This window comes from Chlamydotis macqueenii, chromosome 20 (assembly GCF_036417535.1).
Source record: "Chlamydotis macqueenii isolate bChlMac1 chromosome 20, bChlMac1.mat, whole genome shotgun sequence".
NCBI lineage: Eukaryota > Metazoa > Chordata > Aves > Otidiformes > Otididae > Chlamydotis > Chlamydotis macqueenii.
In genome coordinates this window covers 6,349,124-6,365,360 of record NC_141575.1, presented here as the reverse complement: position 1 = coordinate 6,365,360, position 16,237 = coordinate 6,349,124, and the positions used below count along the sequence as shown (strand labels likewise).

Sequence of the window (16,237 nt, the reverse complement as noted above, 5' to 3'; positions counted from 1 at the left end):
GAGCATTTTTGGGTAGTTGCTGCTGAAGTGAGCTGGGCGCTGGAGAACGGCCTCCCACCCAGCACTTCTCTGGGCTCCCAGCTGCTCTGGCTGCTGCTGCCTCTTGGGAGAGGAGAGGAGGGACTGAACAGGGGTCTCTGCTCCTTAGCATAGCTGCACCGGGGCTCTCTGCAGCTCCCAGGCATGGCAGCTCTTCCCCAGATGGAGGATGGGGCCCTGGGGGTATTGGCTGTCTGCTGCTTTGCTGCCTGAAAAGACCTGGAGGCTGTTTTACACCACTGCTCTGCTGTTATCCATTGAATTGCACCAAAAACCATGCTCCCCGCCATTATCCCTGAAGATGGGTGCAGATGACTCCTCCTGACATGTGCGTGATCTGTGCACGCTTGGCTCCCCTCTCTTCCTGGGCAGCTGGCAGGTTATTTTTGGTTCTGGAGCAGCCCAGATCTGATTTCTGCCGGGGCGACTCCCTGCCCAGCGCAGCGCTTGCATCCCCAGGGCTCGTGAGAGGTGAGACGCGCCAGTTTCTGTAGCCAATGTGTTGGCTGGAGCCCACGGGGATGCTCTGCTCACCTGCCAAGCTGAAGGGCTGGTCCAACATCTCTGTGGAATGGCTCCAGAGAAGGGGATGTCAGCCAGGTCCGCGGGGACTCACCTGGGCGTACTGGCCCAGGAAACCCGATCTGTGGGCCTCTTTGGGAGCAGAGGGATGGGCAGGAGCAGCTGGTGCTGTTGCAGGGCTTGGAAATCCAAGCCAACACCTAGTCACGTGCGTCCCCCTTGGCTCACAGGCTGGAGGAACGGCAGCCCCTTTCCTTTGGCTCCTGGCCTCTTGCCTGGGTCCTGCAGTGGAAACCAGTTTGGAGGGGCATTGGGGGGCTGAAAAGTTTGCTGGGGGCAGCCCTGGGGCGATGCTTCTGCCTTGTTGATCCTTGGGAAGGGCTCATGGTGGGGAAATGTGAGTGCTGCTATTTGGATACCTCAGAGCAAGGATGTCCCTCCTCTTAAGCCCCCCTGCAACTCCAGGATGTTTGAGCCCTTTCTCAAAATCAAGGTTCGTGCCAGCAATCCTGGAGCAGCAGCTTATTGCATTGCAACAGGGTGCTGCTCAAAGCATCCTTCCCACAACTGCATGCTGGGGTGCTCTGGGGTACCTGCTTACCTGGAGGGGGAGCAGAGGGCAAATGCAATCAAAAAGGGCTTTTCACCAGGCTGGATACAGGCTGGATATTTGCTGGGGACCCTGGGCCGCATGGAAAAGCGTGGCTGCTTGTTTCTCAGCTCCCGGCCGGCTCTGAGAGCTGGTGGAGGTGAGCACCTTGCTGGAGCCAAGCCCACAGGAGATATTTTGACAGCAGGCAGCTGCAGTAGATGCATGACCCCAACTGCGTTGCCTCTGTTGTATTCAGGAATCATTATTTGAGGCTTTTAGTAGGCTGGTGTCCTGTATATCCCGATATCTGGTCCTGGGCTCCGTACGGATGCTCTAAAGCTGGTGTGCCTGGTGGTGCAGGTGGGGTAAGAGCACATTCCCTGGCAGTGCTCGCTGCTGTGGCTGAGGACACTGCATCAGAACACGCTGGGTGCCTGACGAGGAGATTTGGACTAGAATCACAGTGTGTGTACTTGCAAGATGACGGCTAGCAGAGGTGAGCTGCCAGGGATGCTGTGGGTTGACCCAGGTGTCAGAGCTGCCCTGATATATCCCTCGGCATCAGGGAAGTCTGCAGCACTGCCTGTCCAGTGCTTCCCCATCCTCCCTGGCACAGCTACCAAGCCAGGACAGCTTTTTCTCACTGAAAACTGTGCCCTTTCCTCTGGGGAGGGAGCATCAACACATCCTCCCACGCTCCTGCTCATCCCCTTTCAACAAAATGTCGCTCTCACGTTTCTCTCCGCTCCTGGCAGGGAGAGAAGCTCTTTCCAGTCTCTAACTGTGGGGCTCCTGGTGTAGGCTGACAGGTCTGGGCTCTCCTGTTCCAAGCATTCCCCTCTTCCTTTCTGTATGGGGTTTCTGACTCGCCTCCCAGGACCAAGCCGGCTCCTAACTCTGCAAGGCTGGCTCCTGACAGCTCTTCTGTGAGAGACCTGTCTCCCCGTGAAGCCTGAGGGTCTCAAATGCAACCAAACCCAGAACCAAATCAGCTGTGAATAGGCTTTAACTTACTATTCAGGAGTACAATAGAAAATCAAATAGATGCTACGTTTCCTTTGACTGTCTGTGTGCCTGGCTTTCTGTGTTGCAGGTGACTGGGGGAAAGAAAATAGGTTTGTTATGAAAGCACCAGGTCCAAACTGCCCTGCTCTGTTAATCTGGAAGCCAGGAGATGTGAAGGAGTTAGCTTGCATGGACCAGGGCAGCTGTAGGTGGGAGCAATGAGAAGCTGAGGTTGGCAGCTGTGTTGCCTCACCACGGCTCTGCAGTGTGCAGAGAGCACCTGAGCTCCACACAGCACAGCGGGTTTGGTGCGGATAGCTTTGTCCAGCCGTTCATCACCACCAAAGCCCTTGCAGAGGATGTGATGCTTCCTCATGCCTCCTAGTTTTTGGCTGTACAGCATGGACTACATCTTGTGCCTTCTGGTCTTTGCTCTGCTCCTTCCTTGGCCTGGCTGCTCTGTTTGGCTGAGCACGGTCTTTGTCAAAAATCACCTGGACCAAGAGTGAAATTCAAAAGCACAAAGCAAAATAATTTTTTGTGAAGCATCCTAGGGCTGAGCTGGCCCACCGAGACGTCTCATGGGGTGGGTAGCAGGGCTGCGTCGTGCCACAAAGCTGCTGTCAGGGACGTGGTACTGAGCAGGGAGAAGGTAAGGGGTTCTCTCCCCTTCCTGCACAGCCGGTTTCCAGGAGCTCTGCGTTTGGCGTGGGCTTGTTGGCAGGGGGCTGAATCCCAGCCCTGCAACTACCCTGAGCAGGGCTCCACATCCAAACCCTCCTCTCCTCTCTGGCTTACCCGGTGCACCAAGCTGTGGATGGGTGAATGGAGGTCCACAGCCGAACCGGGCTGTGGGTAGGGGAGGCAACAGCGTTGTCGCATCCTTGGCGAGTGCCCCGCTCATCAGGCCCCGTGCGAGCTGCTGCTGGCCCCGTGTGTGGGTGCGGGCAGGAGCCTGCGGTTAGGCAGCGCGTTGGACATGAATGCGATATGAACTCAGGCTTCCCTTTTGAAGTTTGACACCCGGGATTTTCCCCACCCACTAGGAGGACTGAAGACAAAAAAGAGCAGAAAAGAAAAAGAGAGGGAGAAGGAGGGGAGGAAAAAAAAGCCCTCTTTAAACTGCTGGTGAGGGCATGTCAAGGAGGCAGAAGTTAAAAGGGGCTGGGGGGGCGGGGGGGGCGCTTGGTGTGTGTCTCTGGCCAGCCAGCTCTGACTCACCAACACGTGCAGGTACAGCCTGGTTTCGGGTTGAGCCTCACTTGCCAGGCGAAGCTGAGAGGGGTTTGCAGAAGCAGGAGGGAAGTGGAGAAAAGGGAAGAGCTATCGTGGCTTGTGCTCGGCTGCTTGGCCCCAAATCGTGTCCCCTCTCTTGCCCCTTAGTCATTCCCCCGCTTCCTAGCTGCATCCCAACCTTGGGTGAATGGAGAGAGGCAGGATCTGGCCCCGCTGATGTAAGGGCTGCAGGATTAGGCTGCCTTAAACAACAAAGCTTTGCTCCGCCTGTCAGACAGATACCCCAGGGCAGATTGGAAGGGTGTGGAGTGGAGGCTCCTCTCTGCAGAGGTAGGATGGGAATGTTTTCTGGTTCTGCCTGTCTGGTTTAGCACTCCTGGCTGGGGCTTGGATGATCCAAAAGGGAGCTTGATCTGAGATGCGAGACTATGACTTATTAATATTCAAAACTTACAAAGCTTGAAGCTGCAAAGCTGTGACTTGGGCCCAGATTCACCTGATAGACCAAATCTGCCAGGGATGGAGCAGTGGACACAGGGTTGGATGTGATGCCTGCTTGTGGAGGGTTGTGCTGGTGCAGGTCCGAACGAGACCTGCAAGGGCAGTGATGGGATCCTACCTTGTCTCACACCTCAACCCAGCCATGGGCCTCAGCTTTTATGTTTGAAGTCAAAACTTTAGGGGTTTGAAGCTGGCTGCCTTTGGCATCCCGAAACCCGGGCTTAACTCACACCTAGGGTATGTGGAGTGATGCTTGGTTCAGTTTCTCCTTCAGCACCATGAAAGGAGGCAAAAAGTGAAATTTCAGTCCCTGATAACCATGCTTTCCCCTATTCTGGTGGGCTGGAGGGGAAGATACCCTTGCTAGAGCTGTCCTCACCATGAGTGACCCTACCAGGAGAAGGGGCAGAATGCCAGCAGCACGTGGAGGAGGAGAGGATTTGTTACCAGATGGTGTGAGAAGTCCCAGTGGGAGCTCACAGCAGCTCAAAACCACAACCCTTTCTGTGGCTGCCCCATACGTATAAGCTCTGTGGGGTGTCATGGGGAATATTTGCCGTTCCTGGAGCTGCAAGGAGCTGCTGATTCTTCTGTTCCTTGAGAAGACAAGTGGCTGGGCTGTCACCCATTGTAGTGGTGTCAGGACCATGCCAAGCTTTGTATCTAGGTGATCTCAACTTGGTGAGGTGAGGTCACTGATCCATGGCAGGAGGAGAGGTGCTTTGTAGTCTAGAGACACGGGGCTTGGCTATTCTGTCACCTGAAAAGCTTGGGTGCCTTCATCTTCTCTCCTTCCTGGCCGTGCGTGGCCATCACAAGACCATGCCCTCTTGTTGCAGGCAGAGGGGTTCAGCCTTGTGAACTGTGACATTCAGAGGGGCAAAATCACTTCTCTAGGTGCGGAAGTCTGGAGAGCAGCACTGAAATCCCCATTTTAGCTCGATCTGCTTGCTCCTGCCCTCACAGGAGGGGTGCCATGTACCAGTTGCTGGCTGCAAGAGCTGCGTGTGCACGGCTGAAGGAGAGAGCTGCCGGGATGCCTACCAGAGGGGAACGGCAAGCTTTGCCCTTGCTCTTGATTCCAGGGCTGTGAACCACAGAACAACAGAGGAAGGGAGGTGGCTGTTCCACCATCAGGGTACAATAAATGTGCCGGGATCCTGCTGTTAAACACCCGTGCTTTGCACGTTTCCATGCGAAGGGAGGCTGCTTTGCAGGTGGTACGTAGGCAATTGCTGTTTCTGCGCCATGGGTGCATTGCTTTAGGTGGAGAGGGGCCTGGTCCCTGCTGCTGGCTTGCTGCAGAAGAGGGGAGATGATTTAGGGAAGGCTGCCTGCACTTAGCATATGAGTTGTAATGGAAAGAGGCTCTTCCAAGGCAGCCCTTGATGGAAATTAGTCTTGCACGGCTCTGGGGGTGGGCTGCAGGGGTGAAGGGTTGGGAGATGTGTGGTGGCTGCTAAATTTAGGAGGATGCAATTTTTTGTTGGTACACTAGATCATGTCCACAGCTCATAGCCTGGTCCTGACTGTACCTGTGATCTCTGCGGTGCCTATCTGTGTCCGTGCATGGGAGGAGATTCTTCCCCTCCACCTCCTCTTGCATCCTTGAGACCTTTAATCTTTCATGCTGTCTAAACCAGTCCCCTTGGGGAAGGAGATGGTTAATTAGCCTCTTCTCCCCCCGCTCCTCACTGCCCGTGTTTCCCGGACCCCGCTGGCTGGTGACCCCTCTGCAACGTGTCTGTGAAGCTTGTTATCTGCCCTGTACAGATTTCCCTGGCGGGAAGGGGAGGTGATGCTGCAAAGACTCCAGCTCCCCTCGCGAGTGTCTGCCAAAGCGTGAGGAGCTCTTCCCAGCCTGGCCTGGCTTGTGAAGGTGTTGGGGCTGTTTCCTGGGCCCAGATCCCAGACAAGGTGGGAGGACATCATCCCTGACTGGTATTGGTCCTGAGATAGTGTGGGACCAGAGGGACAGCCGCTGTTGGGCCCCTCTTCAGAGTGGGAGGGGTGGAGGCATTGCTCGCTATGGTGGCACTGGTACTTGGAGATGAAGCAGGATCCCTAAGAGGCTTTAGGGCCTTCCCTCCATTTCTATGGGGATACTGGTTCTTCTCTGTCCTCACCCAAGAGAAGGCTCAGCTCACTGCAGTTGGGCCCTACCTGAAGCTAATCCCAACAAGAGCAAAAAACCCCTCACCTAGAGCTCCCAGCTGGCCTCCTGCCTGGGGGACGGAGATGTGATGCTTGCCTTGCTGAGGCTGTAAAGGAAGAGGAGATAGGAAGAGGGGACTGGATCCGCAGGCGAGGGAGCACCTGGGCTCGCCAGCGAGCTGCTGCATGTGCAGGAACTGCTGATCCTACAAACAGGCCGTTGCAGTATTCTGCGCGTGTTCCTCTGAGCGGCGTGGGGCTGCGTGTGCGTGCATGTAGTGGGGCACCCACGCCTCTGTGTGATGTGAAGGGAAACCACCTCTTCCTTCCCCAGGTGAGGCTGTGCTTTGGGCTCCGGTGTGGAGGAATGGGGTGTCTGGGAACACCAGTGGGCTGCTCCCCCTCCATGCCAGGGTTAACCTCCTCCAGCAACATCTCACGTGGCTGGGACAGACCTGCCTTCTGCAGCTGGGGTAGGGGAGAGGAGGAAGCTGGTTGTGCAATTGTTCATAAAAATCAAATGTGAAAGGAGTGGGAATGCGGTGGCACAGAGGGCATCTTTGAGAGGAACCTGTGTGCTAGCTGCTCTGGGACCGTCAGCCTCCTCCTGGTCCAGGTGCTCAGCGCTGTGAGATGCAGGGAATGGTGTCCCTTGAACCCCAGCTCCCTCTCCCCACACAGTGTGGCTGGGGGTTTGCAGTAACACCGACAAATGCCTCGTCCTAGAACTGTGCCTCCTGCCAACTTCTCTTATCAGAGCCCGTGCTCTCGCCTAGAGCCGGTAGCTGTAAGGACGGAGATCGGGGAACAGACTGCTGTTACGCTGCTCTCTCGCCTGCAGCCTGTTTGCATTCATGATTGCATCCGTGCATTAAAGTGCTTTGAGCTCCTCGTTACCAAAGTGCAGGCTCTGAGTTTTAATGAGCCACCCGCGGGAGCTGGGACCGGGAGAGACGAACCGCTGTCCTGCTGAACCAAGGCAGAGCTTGACAACAGGCACCGCTGCCTGGAAACGGTGGGCAAAGGCTTTATTGACCACTGGAGGTCACTTTTTCAATAATGCAGTACAATCCAACTTTATTTTGTCAGTACCTTTCACGCAGGCTGCTTCTGAGCTGCTCAGCAGACCCAGTGCGAAGGGAGGGAGAGGAAAGACTTCTCCTCGAGCTGGGGAGGTGGAGGCTGCTCAGCAGCACGGGGTGCAGAGGAGAAGGCTCTCGCGCTTCAGCGAAGAGCCAGGGGAGGAGAGGAGCAGAAAATGAAGCAGCCTGGATGCTGCTCTCCTGTGCTGCAGATGCATCTTCAAGCTCTTTATAAGAAAGGAGCACGTTTGGTCCTGGGGGGGCTGGAGGAAGGTAGAGGAGGCAGGAGGGTGCTGGGGAGGGTTGGCAGCTCGGCACGGGTGAGGCCGGGTGCTGCGTGGGGAAGGTCAGCCTGTGTTTCTCAGCTGGAGACAGGCGGTTGTTGGGAAACGAAAGCCCTACAGCAGTGCGGTCAGACATCCAGCTTGCTGCAGCTGTTTGCTTCTCCTAGAGCAGAGGAGCTTCAGGAACCCTGTGATTTGAGCTCGTGGAAGAGCTCAGATGTAGGCTGGCTCAGGCCATTTCTGAGCTGGAAATTGTGCCTGAGTCGTGCTCCTCTGCTCCCTGCTTGGTGCCGAGCCGTTCCTGGGAGAGGACTGTGACTCCTCTACCTTCTCTGCCCGCCTGCTCCAGGGTCAAGGCGAGGTTTCTGCCCAGGCTGATGCCCCACATGGGCTTGGCCAGGCGCCTCCTCCCAGCCCCATGCAAGCAAAAATCCTGAATGCTGTCCTTGGACAAGAGGAGGTGTAGGAAACTGTGTAGAGAGTGGCTTTGGTGACCCAAAAATCCCATCCTGGAGTGAGGAGGGACATCCTGGGACTCTGCTGATGCTGGGAGCTGCTGTTTTTGTGAAAGAACTCAAGGAGTTTCTGCATTGGGGAGGAGCAGAGTCCCCAGGGATGGGAAGGGATGGAGGTTGGAGGTGGGAAACCCAGCAAAGAGCCTTTGCTAAGGAGTCAGCAGCAATGGCTGGCACTTGAGCTCTTCTGTCATGCTGCGCACTTCCCTTGCATGGTGATGCGGAATTTCCAGACCTGCTGCTTGTGCTGAGCAGCTTGGAGGGCTGAATGTGCCTGCCGTGGATGTGACCCGCAGGAAAGGCACTGCTCGTGTGGCAAACCTTTCTGGCTCCTCTGGAGTTCACAGCCCACAGCCTTGCCTGCGCTGGCTGTGCCAGAGTGTCACAGTTCAGCCCCGATCGGGACCAGAAGCTACCACCTTAGGCCCCCCCTCACTAAACAAAACCACAACACAGAGGTAGGGCTGAGCTCTGTTTGCAAGGAGAGTGTCCCCTTGTCCTTCAGCCTGGGGATGGAGCTGTGGTGATGGATGGTGACCTGGGAAAAACTAGGGCCCTGAATATGGGATATTGGCACACGGGTGCCTGGACACATTGGGGTCCCAGGAAGGGGACAGACCAGTGGGCTTGGACAGAGCATCAAGGGTCTAATCCAGCGCCTTGCGGCCTCGCTGGTTCAGAGGCATGCAGGGGACAGGCTTGTTTGGTTTGCAAATCCCTCTGCCCCACTTCCCCTTGCCTCCTGTTGCTCCTGTGCTGCCTGTCCTCTCCTGTGTGTATCCTTGCTCTCGGCCCTTTCTCCAGCAGGAATGCAAATACTAACCTGCATCCGCTGTGTTTTGGGCTCTCCTTGCTCTGTGTCCCCAGCATCTTCTGCGTGCCCAGGCTTAAACTCTCCCCTTCTTCCTGGGGAAAGGGGGTCTCCTCCTGCCTCGTCTGAGCCTGCTGGAGCCACCTGAAAGGACTGAGGGATTTCAGCAGGATGCTGTGGAGCCCAAAGACATCCAGCCTGGCACTGGAGGAGTTCAGTTGTCTTGTGGTTGTTTTTTTTTTTTTTTTGTCATGCTAGAAGTTGGTCTAGAAGCTGGTCATGCCAGATCTGCCATGTGGGAACTGTTTTTCCCTGCTGTCCTTTGGGGACCTGGTGTTGAGGCTTACCCAGGGCTGTGAGTGGCCATAGGTGGCCTGGAGGGTCCTTGTGTCCAGGCTGCAGATCTCTAAGGCAGACGACAGCGTTGGCTCTTTTTGGTGTTGCTTGTTCAATTTGCCATCCTCTAATTCTTAATTCTGGAGTAGCTTGTTCAGAGGGTGATGTTTCTGTCATCACCAAAATGAGCAGATCTGGGTTTTTTTGGCTGACTTGATATTCTCATTCCTCTTTGAGAGGTGGGAAAGGAATAACTGATTTTCACATCTGTTTCTTCTGCAGCTCAGGGAGGAAGGGGTTGCGTTTGCATGGAAATGCCCACTGGGTCTGGGCAGAGGCAGGGAACCGCTGCATGCTGGAGCCACCCTGCCCAAATTGCTGCGGGAGCTGGATGTGCGTGAGGACCGTGAGCGTTTAACCACCAGAGCAGATGGGACTCAAGACACATGAGAGCAAATATTTAAAGATCCAGTTTTATAAAGCCACTTTTTGGCCTATAAACCACCCATCTCACGGCTCCCAGTGCCTGTTGCTGTGAACTCTGCTGTTTGCTGCTCCTGTTGCTTAGCCGTGCCACTGATCGTGCTGCTTTGGTTTAGTGCTGGATTCTTCTCCTTTCCCCCAACCCTAGGGTTTTATTTTATTTATTTGTTTGTTTTATTTATGGAAGGGATTTTCCAGCTCTCGGGCGGAGCGGAACGGGAAGTGATTGCTCTAGCGAGGGAGGCTGTGTCCTGCTTGCTGCCCAGCCCCGTCCCTCTCTCCTTCCTGCTCGTGCAACAGTTTTCACCATCTCAGCCACTGTTGCTGGAGCAGCAAATGCTGAATCTCTTGTGTTGGAGGCAGGAGTGCTTCGTCCCTGCGCTGCCTCCCAGCTCCTGCTCTAGGACAGCCTGGGAGATTGGGATGGAGGGGATGTTGTTGGAGGGGAGCTCTGAGTCTCCCTCTTATCCCATTTCCACACTATAGGGTTCCTGGGATCAGACCCACTCCAAGGCCCAGGGATAAGTGGTGAGAACCTGGTGATGTCTTCCGGCTGCCTCAAATCCATTTAGCAAAAGGCTGGACTGAGGAACGTGTTTCCAGAGGGTGGCAAGGCTGGGATCTTGTGTCCCCTTTCACTCCAGAATACATCAGGCACAAGTGTCGGATTCCCAGAAACACCTCGGCTCGTTTACACAGCGTGGAGTGGTCTCCGGTTTGCTCTTCCCTGTGCTGCTTTGTCTTTCAGCCTGGGTCCCATGGAGCCAAGATCTGACGTGGCTGCTGACACGGGCAGCTCTGCTCCTGAACGAGCAAAAGAAAAATAAATAGCGTCTCAAATTGCAGCTTGTGTGCAAGGAGATTTCTGCTCTTTCCAGCTCTGCAACTCGGGGTAGTTACTTCTAACTTGCATCTGCAGTGAAAGTAAGATGGTAATTGGGCCCAGGGATGTTTTTGGGGTAGCTCCTACTTAATCTCCTGGTGCTTGCGTTTTTGCCTTGTGTTAAACCCTACTCAAACTCTCCTAGGAGAGCTGCTAACATAATTCACTGGTGTCTCTGCAGTGCTTTGGGAACCTCAGATGTGAGTGGTTACAGAAGCTTTTAATAGCACTTAACTCCTCTGGAACAGAAGTCCAAAGCAAGGGGAAATTCACAACCGATAAGAAAAGCCATGTTGGTGCACTGGGTTAAACCCAGCATCATGCCCTCTAATTATGTAACGGTGGCCTAGGCTGCTAGAGTAACCGGTGAGGATGGGATGGTTGTGCTCGGCTGCGATGGTTGTGCTCGGCTGCAGGGAACTAGGGCTTGATTTAGCGCCTGTTGAGATCAAGGGGCCTTTGATTTCAATGGGTATTGAATCAGGCACTGCAATATCACGTAGGCTAATCAGATAATAACTTCAGATCGTCTGCCACAGATTCGTGTTCCTGAGTTGGGGCAGGCAAAGTAAATTGGGCAGCCAGCTGGGCAAGGCTGTGTGAGCCAGTGCGCTGACGACTCATTCCTAATGAAACGGGATGTCCAGTAACAGACTGGTGGCACAGATGGTCTGCTAGCTGGGATGGGGTATGGCTCAGGCACCACCGTCCAGGCTGGGAGATTCAGCGTGGACCTGTGCCCCTCTCCCACCTTGTTCCTGTGTGGGGGCCAAGGCAGGATAGTGGCTAGAGGAGCTAAAGAGGGAGAGGAATTTGGGGTCATCTTGTGTTGTTAAGCCAATGCTTGGAGGCTTCTACAGGCTTCCTGCAAGAAAGGATTCCACCCCCCCTCCCGCCGCCTTTGCAGCGCTTGGTGTACCAAGCTGGCATCTGAAGTAATGTCTGCTGTCTTCTAAATGGGGAGACTGGGTACCGAGAGATATGCTATAAAGGGAAGGAGGTCCTGATGCTCCTCAGGGATGTTAGATCTCCAGGATGCCTGTTTGAGGGGTTGTTGGCTTGAGCTTTCTGATCGTGAAGGCTGGCAGGAAATGTGCTCTGTAGCATGGGGCATGATCCCTTTCCCAGGATCCTCAGGGAATTTTACCCTGCTCTTGCAGGAACATGAGATGTTTGCAGTGTCCTTGATCTCTCCTGCTCTGTACCTGTGGCTCATTAGCACTGAGGTTCTTGGTATTTTTTTTTAATTTGGCAGCACCTGTGAAAGCATGTGGTGGTGAGCAGGGCTGGGGAGAGGTATTCTGGGGTGGGGTACGGATGGACGGTGACTGTAATACCACCCAGCTCGCTGCTATTAAATCTGTCCAGTGCCGTGGCCACTCTGCTGGGAGGGCGGTCGCTGCTGCGATGTGGCCACCTCTGAAACAGCTCCTCCACCGTGAAGCCCAGGGTCCCACCTCACTTCTGGCCTTGCAGATGAAAGGCTTTGGATGTGCTGCTTTGCGGGGGTCGGAGCCTGCAAAACCCGATTCCCCCAGTGTTGCCTAGCAGTTGGATTTTAAAACCACGAGCTCCAATTCTGAAGCTTGTTCTGTTTTGTTTCCCTGTGGTTAGGGAAAAACCATAGTGGTTTTTTTTGTGCGTTGTACGATGTGTGAGCAGAGTTTGCACCCCAGCCCATTGCATGATCGTTCTCTGTGGCTGTGGGAATGTTATCTCCAAGGTCTCCACCTGCCCCAGTAAACTTGGCTGGAAGTGGGTCAGTAGGTTTAAAAGTTCTGGGGAGATATGGTGTGATGGTATCAGCATCATAGCATAAAAGCAGCGGGCTGAAGCCAAATTCAAGGTAACAATGAAAACTTGGAGAGGAACGGAGAGAAGAGGCAGCGGATCGGCAGATGCGGAAATCCCTCTGGGTCCTATCAAGTGTTTCGCCAGTGTTAAATGCTGAGTAAAATATAGCCTCCGAGAGATCGGATCGCTGGGTATTCCCTCCGGACGGGGAGACCCTGGGTTGAATATTTCTTCGGTGAATCATCTTCTGGAGCTGCCAGAGCAGAGATCTGGCATGGGTTATCGCTGTGTCCGCCTGGCTGCTGGAGGTGACATTGCTTCCAGGCTGCTTGGGCAAAACTGCTTGAAGACACACAAATAGCATCATCCAGCTCTCTGCTGCTAAAGCTTTGTTTCCTGGAAGCGTGGGTTCAGGAACAGCAAATAAAGCCCTTCTGGGATGGCCTGAGCACCCAGAGATGGTGTTTCCAGAGGAAGGGGCAACCTGAGGGGTTTTGGCAGGAGTATGCTCAGCTGCTGTTGTCTGCAGCAGGGCTTGGGGGACACCAGCCCACAAAAGCATCTTCTGAATTTGCAAGGCTCATTGAAGGGCTCTTCCATGTCTTCTGCAGCACATGGCTGTTTTGCTAGATCCTCTCCGTGAGCTGAGAGGGGGGTCACTGGCAGCTGAGAAGACAGAGGTCAATACAAGGAGAGGTGCTATTGCTAAATGACCTTCATGGAAGATGCTGAAGAGCCTTTGTGGTACAGGGAGGTGCCAGGTCCCTGTGAGAGAAATCCTATGAGGAAAGCTGGTGAAAGGGATGGTCCAGTTAGATTTTATTTTTTTTTTTAATGTATTCCCCCCCTGCCCCCCCTTGGCTTTTTCCTTTAATCCATCACAGAGACTCTCCCAAAGCAGGGAACAGATGTGAAAAGACTGTCTTATGTTGCAAGAAGAGCATGGTGGGAGGGAGAGGACTGTGCAGCCTTCATGGTGATGCATTGTCTTTTCTCCTGAGTCCGGTCCGGGGACATGCTGTAACAAAGAGGTACACGCTGGTCCTCTCCCTGGTTTTGGGGAACCATGTGTCGGCTATAGCTGGTCTTGAGGACTGCTTGGCTGCATTCTTCACTTGGGATCAAGGAGTCAGAGACAGTCTGTGTGGACAGCATGAGAGTTGCAGATGCTCCCTTTGCAAAGCTGTAGAATTACTGAGAGGAGGAGAGGGTTTAAATAGTATCTCTTCCAATAAATCGGCGCAGTCTGGGCCTCGCTCCCACCATGGGTGCTTGCGTGCGTGTGTTTGAGAGAAAATCCAAACCACTCTCTGCTTTACGGGTCCCTGCTGAGGTCTGCCCAGCCTTGCACCATGACAGCGGTTGCTTTAACACCAAGAACGTTGTCTCAAGCAGTAAGCAAAGCAAAGCTTGCCTGCGCTGGGCTGCTCTGCGACTTCACTGCTTGGAGTACAAACAGCAAGCTGTTCCTGCGCGTGGGCTACCGTCGCTGCCAGGGAAGCTATTCTCATTCAGGAGAGAGAAATGAGCTGTGCAAAAAGAAGGCACGTCTCATATTGATAGGCATTGCCTGCCAGTTCAACCAGTACGTGGTGGTACTGCTGCACGGGGCCGGCTCGGTAGGTTTGATACAGGGATGCGTTTGGTGCAGGTGACCCTTTTTTGGGCTGTGCTGGTATTGATAGAGAATCACCCTAGCTGCTAAACTGGTGTGACTGGTCCTGAGTGGGATGCTGAAGCGATTACTGGCAACAGGAACAGAGCGAGATGCTGCGATGTGACACAGTAGAGGATGCAGTCCCTCGTGTGTCATGCTGGTGTTAAAAGTGATGTCCTGCTGCTGCTCCCAAGGCATTTTCACCCTTTCTGGCCCAAAGAACAATGGCGTAGAGATGCCTTGGGCTGCGTTTTGGGTTTCTTTAGTCTCTTTAACGTTTTTCCTTGGGCAGTGTTTGAAGCTTGCTGAGGATGCTTGCCCTCATGCTGCACATAGAAGGGTTTTTTTTTTTTTTTTCAGCCCTTTGCTTGGATGTTTCAGGAGGAAACTCCTGGGAATTTAAACAGAAATGTGGACACCGACCTTCCTTTTGGAACATTTCAGCTCCTGGTGAAGGTATCTGTGTGTCGAGTGGAGCCCTGGAAGCTGCGGGCTGGGTGCCGGAGCCTCTCCATGCTGTAGCTTGAGGGCCCTGATTTTTTCGGCAGCGCTGGGCTGGCAGGGTGCCGAGCTGCAGGAAGGCTCCGTGGGTGCCGGTATCTCCTGCAGATCTGGGATCTGCTGAAGTGTGTCCGCCCCGATGCCAGCCCGTGCTCGGGTCTGCTCTTGGCTGCTCAGAGGGTTTGTGCGTGTGCCTGCCTTGGGATCCCTTGGCCTGTTTTGGAGACAGAAGCTCCCTGTGGGATTGCTTTCACTCCCAGTTTAGTGTGCGGGAGCAAGATGAGGGGAGCTGGCTGGGGACGCGGGGAGATTTTAAGCCATGTCTCTGGGGTGGGAGAGGAAAGCTTGACTCCTGTGTGTCTCACTTCACCATATTCTCCTCTTCTTTCCCCCCCCCCCCCCCCCCCAAAAAAAAGCCCCAAAAAGCCATGTAAGGAAGTGGGAGCTGTGTCTCACCCTGCACCCTCCCCACGACAGCCCTTGGGTGAGAGGAGACCCCCAACCTCGCTCTGCCTCACTGGGACGCAGCCCCCTCCTCTCCCTCCCCTTTGGGGGGCTGCGGGGCTCCTCGAGCCAGGGGCTGGCATCCCCTTCCACCACGGCAGAGGCCCCCAGCCCGCTGCGGGCCCCGAACCATGCCGGATGTCAGGGAGCCAGACGGGCCGCCCCGGCCGTCGCAGCTGAGCTCCTGGCCCCAAACAATGGGGCCATTGAGGGGCTGGAGCTGGAGGTGAGGCCCGGCTGGCCGGGCTGCGGACGGGGAGGACAGCTGAGCCCGCTTGTTCTACCCCGGCTGAGTTACAGCCCAAAATAGGCGCTTGGTGGCCATTCGGAGGCTGGGCCTATTTGTCCAGAGGCCACAGCTTGTTTGAATGTGGGGATTTTGTGGAGTATTTATGGCTTGGAGGGAGGAGAAGGAAGGAGGGAGTCTGGCAGTTGTGCGAACTTATTTTTATTTGTTTTTTTTAGTGTTAAAAAGGCAGGACTGCTGGTATTTTTATCCCTGCCCCACACTTTCCCGTAGATGCTTACGCTTCCTCACAAACTGGGCACCTCTGTCCTGGTGCAAGAGCGAGAAGCTCACCCTGATGGCTGGGCAATGGGGATGAGGGGCAGAGAGGAGGAAAGCCCCATGGTGGGATTGCAGCGCTTCCGAAAGCCCTCCGCCGCGGTGGGTGAGAGGGATGGAGAGACACCATCAACAGCTGGTGAAGCCACTAAGCTGTCCCCATTTTACATGTTTGCCCATCTCCGTGTGCCATCCCAATTGCCTGTCCCGGGCTCCTCCGTGGCTGCCAGCGCTGCCTCTGCCCCGTGGGGCGTGTGTGGGTGTCTGCGGTTAGTGCTTCCCTGTCCTCCCTTGCCAGACCCCCTCCGATCCGCTTTCCTGGCACCGAAATGGATGCTGTCTGGCTCTTGTAGACACCGAGCATCTGCTGTGCCCAGCGACTCCGAAAATTGCGCCTCTTCCGTAGCTGTGCATGGATCTAAGGGCTTGATGTGAGGTGTCTGAAGAGGTGGTTGTGGTTCGAGCCTGCTCTGAGCTGTGCTGCTGAAAGTGGGGGTTATGTCTGCATTGGGAGGGGTGTAAAATTAATGCAATGTTTGGATCAGCTCATTAACTAACTGTGCCGGTCCAAATCTTGCCCTTGGAGGCATGTGTGTTGCTGCCAGCACCATCAACATAAAGACTCTCCCCAGCACAGCCGGGGATAGGATTTGGCCTGTTTATATTCACGGTACAAAAAGGACCGGAGGATTAATGACTGATTACTTTTCGGGCCAGCGGGAGCCCTGGGTACCCATCTAGTCTGCAGATAAAACGCAGGGCAGACCAAGACA

The 16,237-nt window shown here is 54.8% G+C and overlaps 1 long non-coding RNA gene across 1 annotated transcript in view; it reads left to right on the top strand.

Annotated features, from left to right (window-relative positions):
* Nucleotides 1–447: 447 nt before the first annotated feature.
* The window catches only part of LOC147598245 (uncharacterized), a 113,274-nt gene continuing 97,484 nt past the window's right edge, over nucleotides 448–16,237 (top strand). The window contains exon 1 of the long non-coding RNA XR_015260754.1: nucleotides 448–510. This is a non-coding gene — a long non-coding RNA (uncharacterized LOC147598245). The remainder of the gene's footprint in view (nucleotides 511–16,237) is intronic.